Source organism: Ceratosolen solmsi, unplaced genomic scaffold, assembly GCF_000503995.2.
Source record: "Ceratosolen solmsi marchali unplaced genomic scaffold, CerSol_1.0 scaffold6, whole genome shotgun sequence".
Taxonomy (NCBI): Eukaryota; Metazoa; Arthropoda; class Insecta; order Hymenoptera; family Agaonidae; genus Ceratosolen; species Ceratosolen solmsi.
In genome coordinates, this window is record NW_011948414.1 from 3,435,809 (window position 1) to 3,442,185 (window position 6,377).

Below are 6,377 nucleotides of genomic sequence, written 5' to 3' on the forward strand. Positions count from 1 at the left end.
GGGAAGGGACGGAGAGGGGGAAAAAAGAAGGAGAAACACGAAGAATGAAAACGTCAGAGAGCTTTTGGCACGCGGAACGTGTAAATGTGTAGAATGGCCCCACTGGTGGCGAGGGAAAGGCAGAAGTAGAGAAGGAGGGATTATGGGGCGGGGGTGATCGAGCGGTACTGCAAGGGGACGGGAGAGAAGAACGAGGACGCCACCACGGGGGTTGACATTTTTTAAAATTCTCCAGGCATTTTAGTGGGCACCCGAGGATGCGTCCGATTATGGACCCCCAAGAAAGGAGGTCCCTCATTTTCTCCTTAAGACTCCACACTTTTTCACAAAAGTACGTCGTTTTGTGCGCCGTGAGCGATTGTACTAACGTTTTCGGGATCATCGGCTTTCTTGTACCCGGTACAATACGTCGATTGCATAGTCCTGTAAAATCGAGTTCATTCATAATAACAAACACAGTTTAAGGTATTTTTAAAGTGAATTATGCGAAAATGGTTCCATTTAATGAATGGCATTCCATCCCACGATTTCATTTGTCCAGATACTTTCGAAATTTATCGACGACGTGTAATTGTAGCTCAAACTTTAATTCTAGCTTATTTTCTACAAATAGTCTGCAATTCTAGGGAAACGGGACAGTCTGTTCAAATTAATTCTTAAATTTCGTAACGCCCGTGCGCATGTGTGTAAGTAAAACGTATATCATTTAACAATATCAACATTTACAATATTGTACAAAATTTAGAACTGCGCTTAGAATCCTGCAGATATCACTTATATTAATAAGTGCAGTTTATTTTAAATGATAATTTATGTAAGCCCATTTATTGTTTCAACAACTAAACGCGTGTGAATTGTTTGTTTTAGTAATTGTTGGTCGAGCAGCGGACCTTGACTTGTCTCTTTTCATTATTTAATAATAAAAATAGAATTAATATTGTAGAAATCTTATCTATTTCGTTTGTTTATAAATAACGATATTGTTCCAATGATGCAGGAAGTAATAACGTAAGACGAAATTTCTCAAGTTTATAAAATATATCAATAAAATTATCATTGTAATAATTGCAATACGTGTTTCAACATTTATCAACGTAACGGATTCTATATTTAATGTAGATTTTAATTTAATCAGAATTGATCGGCTGCTCGCTCTAAACACTCTAAACACTAAACACTTAATATTGTGCTTCTCATAAAATGTATGAGATTTAAATAATAATAATAATAATAATAATAATAATAATAATAATAATAATAATAATAATAATAACAAAACAAAACAAAACAAAAAACAAAACAAAAAAATAAATAAACAAATAAATAAATAAAAAAATTAAATTCTTTTAAAATTTTACGAGGCTTCATCGATTGATTGACTGTAAAACGTATCCAAAGATATCGCGCCTATAAATATTATTATTATTTTTCTGGATCTGGATCTTGATCATTATTTATTTCTTGCCGAGCAGTTGTGATTTTAATCAGATTCAATTTTGTCAAGAATAATGAACCGAGTGAATACATTATCTTAATTAAAATATCCAACCCGTCATTTGTGTAAAACGAAACGAGTTTTAAAACATAATCGTTTTGACGAAACCAATCGGTAAGAAAATTTCTTTGAAAAATCATTCGCCAAAATATATTTCACTTATATTTTCAATTGGATTTCCATAAAAGCAAAATGTATCCATTGCATATAACCTGGCGTAACGATGTTTTTTGACGATATCAACATAAAGATAATTTACAGTACGTTTTAAAGGCTAAGATTTAACGATATTATGACTATTTAGCGATTCAACTTTATATTAAAATAAAAAAAAAAAATAAAATAAAAAAAAAAAAAACAGTCTTTTCAAGTTTGGCTAAATAAATACGCCAAAAATTAATATTCAACGTAATTAATATTCAAGTATTTGCTTTAAAAAGATAGATTTAATATCTCGGCTTATGGATTAATTATGACATTAAAGTAGAAGACGTGAATCGCAAAGAATGTTGTTTAGTTTTAATGATATTTTTAATCGTCTTCAATCGTTATGGAATCTTCATAAACGATTCAACGACAATCTTCCATTATTATTATTTTTATTAGTCTTAACAAAAATTCGAATATTTTTTACATCACTTCAAAGTATAGGAATAATATTTTATTATACTTTTCCTTATAAACGTTGGGGATTTTCATCTCGAGGCAGTAGTTCTGACATCGAAATTGCCATGATTGAAATTATTTTTTAATACATTATTATGATATTATAAATTAATAGATAAATATGTATTTAAATTCAATTGTAAAACATCGTTTCATTCTTCAATTTACCTTTTATATTTTCACTACCAAATACACAATACAATACTATTGATAGTTGATTTTATGTTACACGGTAAATTTAAAAAAAAATAAAAATAAAAATGAAATAGAAAGAAAAACTTCGTTCTCATCAAAATTTTTATTATACATTCCAGAATCTAATGAAGCAATTAATCTTTATCTTGACAGTCGAACCAAAATAATAATATATCTTGACTATTGTATTAAAATCTTTTTTCACTTAGTTGAATTTCACGATGGTAATGTAATTAATGTTGTTGCAATCGAACATTTCAAACGCGAGGAAATACTAAGTTTTCATTACTTCAATAATTAAAATTAATACGAGCAAAAGAAGAAGCAAAATTAGTATGGAAAATGAAAGATAAGTGAATTGGAGCGGGGAGCGAAGGCCAATGGTATTGTGCATTTAGCATGCTACAAATTTTAATTATAAGGAATTAATATTATCGAACGAAAAATTAGAATAGACTGAAATAGGCGATCGAAGAGTGATGGAAAATGCGATCCCGAAGTGCTTCATTTTAAATGACAAATAAGCCAATATTAGGATAAATATACGAGAAGACTACACACGAGCTACGTGATTTTGTTCGTCCAAGGTGTTTAGATTATTAAAATTAGAGTGTGATGGCACACGAGCAAAGCGAATTTCGATGATTATAAGTGTTAAGAGACTTGTATAACTCGTATTATATGTATAATTTACATATTGAAAACGAAGTATATAAGAAATGGTTTATGAATCATAGACGGCGCGCGAGACAAGTCATTCAAATCTTGAAAAAAAGGAAAAACAAGTTGATGGGGACTCGTTGACATTTTACGTTTTTTTTTTTTTTCTTTTTTTTAATCCATAGGGATTAACGATGCATTCGTATTTTTTCGTATCTCTCTCTCTCTCTCTCTCTCCCCCTCTCTCTCTCCCTCTCTCTCCCTCCCTCCCTCTTTCTCTCGCTCTCTGTCCGATTCTCTAAAAAATGCATCGTTTCCTCGGCGCTCCTTCCTCGAACTGCTCTCGAGGACCGACGCATTCCTATTGCATGCCGAAATGGTAGCGAAAACGTGGCCCCCCACCCCACCCCACCCCCGCATGCTCGCTTATCCCCAACCTCCTTCTCTTACAACAAGGCGAGAGCGGAAACAAATGTTGGATGAAGGCTGCTGCGTCTTTCCCTCTCTTTCATTTGGCAGGCAGATATGGGTATCGAAAAGGCTTGACGGGGAAAAAGAGGAGGAATGGGGGTAGGGATAAGATAGAGAGAGAGTGAGTGAGTGAGTGAGTGACGCGAGAAGCAAAAAAGGAAGTAAAATCGCACGGTTGGCTGCTGTAGTGCAGAGCTTTACTTCCCATGTTCCGACTTGCGTCTCCCTCTTTCTCTCTTATTTATCGCCTTATGCATCACTGGGCAACGTGCACTTTTCGTATATCCTTTTTTTCCCGAGTCTCAAGGCTCCGCTCGGCCGAGCCGATTTCCAAAGCCACTTGCTGGCCGTAAAGCCTAATGGAAAAGGCAAGGCCCACCTCCGGCTCGTCCCGCCATTGAAAATAAATACTTGAAAGAGCTCGTGGCCCTCGACTTATCGAGCGCGTGCGCCCAAACAACCGGCCAAATTCTGCAGGATGGAAAGGGTCCCGGAGCCACTTCCTCGCGCCTCCTGCCTACACGCGGGGGAATCGCGGCTCTTGCGGGCGAGGGCGGCGACACCGGCCACACGCCCTCTGGCGTCCGCCCGGACAGTCGCTCGAGCAGCGACCGGTGCGAGAGCAACAACTCCTCGGCCCTCGGTGCAATAAATTTTTGCCTCTGCCTCAACTTCTACCTCGGCCGCCTGCCTTTTAATAAAGCACTGCCCGATCGGAAAGCCATTTTCAACTTGTTGCTCCCTTTAATCTTAAAATCTTTTGTAATGCTTATGATGCTATTATTATTGTGAACAACTGTTGTGTTTTCAAGAATCCATCAAGTTTTTTTTTTTTTTTTTTTTTTTTTTTTTTTTTTTTTGCATTAAACGACGACCTTCTGCACGCAGTGTTTGTCACATTTTTTTCATGCCGTTCAGCTAGATAAGCCAAAGAGCGCGATCTTTATGGGGATAAAGGGGGCAAAATGTTTGGACGATGAGGGTGGATGAGGGTGGATGAGGGTGGATGAGGGTGGGGAATGACACGTTATCCGGAAAATTGTATGCTCCAGTTTTCTAATAAAAATTACTTAATATGAATTCTTTGAATGCGTGGGCTTATGAAATTATACGGTGCTGACACTCTCGACCGACGCAATATCACGACTTCCATATATCCAATGCCCAGATAAGTAAGTAATACAAATTCACGACTTTCCTCACATTATCATTGATCGTGTAAATTGGTTTGTTTTGTTATTGCATTCATCGGTGCCGCGAAAAAGCAACGGATTTCAGCCTTTAAAGCGTGACATTAAAGAATCTTAAATTAAATTCTCCCACACTGTTAAGTGTTAACTAATGTTTGACTTCTTCATTTATCGAGAAGAAAAATTGGCAACGGCGTGGACAAAGTTGAATTATCGCATGTCGATCGACATTCTAGCGACATATTTTTCATAGCATAGCACACAAAGTTTTCGAATTGCAATGGAAGACGAATGTAGAAGCTGACATTATAAACATTCACATAAACTAACTGATCGGTAAATTTCCGAAAAATATTAGCGGCGTATTCGGGATATAGCAGGACATAAAATATTAAATTTACGAAATGCAAATCAATTACTATAAGGTAAATTGCCAAAGATGTGTCTATCGATGCTTTACAATTTCGGTAGAATCGTTAAAAAGAATAGGCGACACTTATATCTAATCGATCATAGCGCATTGTTACGATATCCTTACCCCCTTCCTAATTCGCAAGATAATTAAAAAAAAAAAAAAAAAAAAAAAAAATAATAAAAATTAAAAAAAAAATAAAAAAAAAAAATCTGACGGCGCTAGGCAACCATTTCGCCGTATTGAAAATTCTCTTGTGTGTCTTCCCCTGACCCATCCCCGACAGCGTTTGCCATCGTTAAACGAGTGCACTTTGCAGGGCAATTAAAAGGCGAATTGAAACATTTGGCACACTAGTATTTACGAATGGACATGGGCACGAGGATGCAAAGCTAAATTGAGTAATAATACGGCAGTAAAAACGAACTCTCTTTTAAATTCGTAAGAGCCCCAATAACCCTTAATTCGTTGATATAATTTAACAACTTTTTCATGCGATTCATCGTTAAGTGTTAGATGAGAGGATATGTGGCGTAGGTACTCTGGACCGTAGGAGCGCTCCGGCTTATTTCTTAAAAGATAAAACGAAAAGGTTCCGCCTCCCGATGTTTATGTCGCGATGCCGGTATCAACCGCTCGTGCCGATTGTAATCTTGTTAAGTGCGCGTAAAGTCCGCTCGACCTTCCCCGCCGATCGCCCCCTGACTGCTTCCAGAGATTCGGCGAGCACCTCCGGGGTCAGGATAATCCCCATCGATATCAAGACTCACCCTTATATGTCAGTGTAGCATCCAGTGAAGCCAAGGTCGGGCTGACACCTACGCGTCCGCGCACTTCCCGGCGAGCATCAACGCGGCCTCCATGCCAGACGGCGCCGTCGTCCTCGTCGCGGATGGGACACAGGCTCGTCGGCTCGCGCACAGGACGTCTGCAAAGAACGATGCTCGGCGAAACACTGGAATGCAGACCGACGAGTTTTCGAGTCGAGAGCGACGACTACGGCGGTGGCGGTGGCGGTGGCAGCAGCGGCGGTGGCAACGGCAACGGCAACGGCGGCAGCGGCGGTGGCGGCGGCGGCGGTGGTGGCGGTGGCGGCGGTTGTGGTTTTAGCGGGGAGGTTATCGTTTTACGAGCGAGGCTAAACGAGGAAAGCCTTGATATACCTGCGGGGCCGCGTAGGCGACGACGCCGATCCGTACGCGTGTATGCTTACTTACTTGCCCTCTTACTCTTTCTCCTTCGTCCTCGTTCTATCTGTCTCGCCTATCTCTCTCTCTCTCTCTCTCTC

At 38.7% G+C, this 6,377-nt stretch overlaps 1 protein-coding gene across 2 annotated transcripts in view; it reads right to left on the reverse strand.

Annotated features, from left to right (window-relative positions):
- The window catches only part of LOC105367845 (interference hedgehog), a 48,620-nt gene extending 42,564 nt beyond the window's left edge, over positions 1 to 6,056 (reverse strand). For both annotated transcript variants that reach the window (XM_011506666.1, XM_011506665.1), the window contains exon 1: positions 5,860 to 6,056. The gene's annotated coding sequence lies outside the window, so the exon portion shown is untranslated. The remainder of the gene's footprint in view (positions 1 to 5,859) is intronic.
- Positions 6,057 to 6,377: the final 321 nt, after the last annotated feature.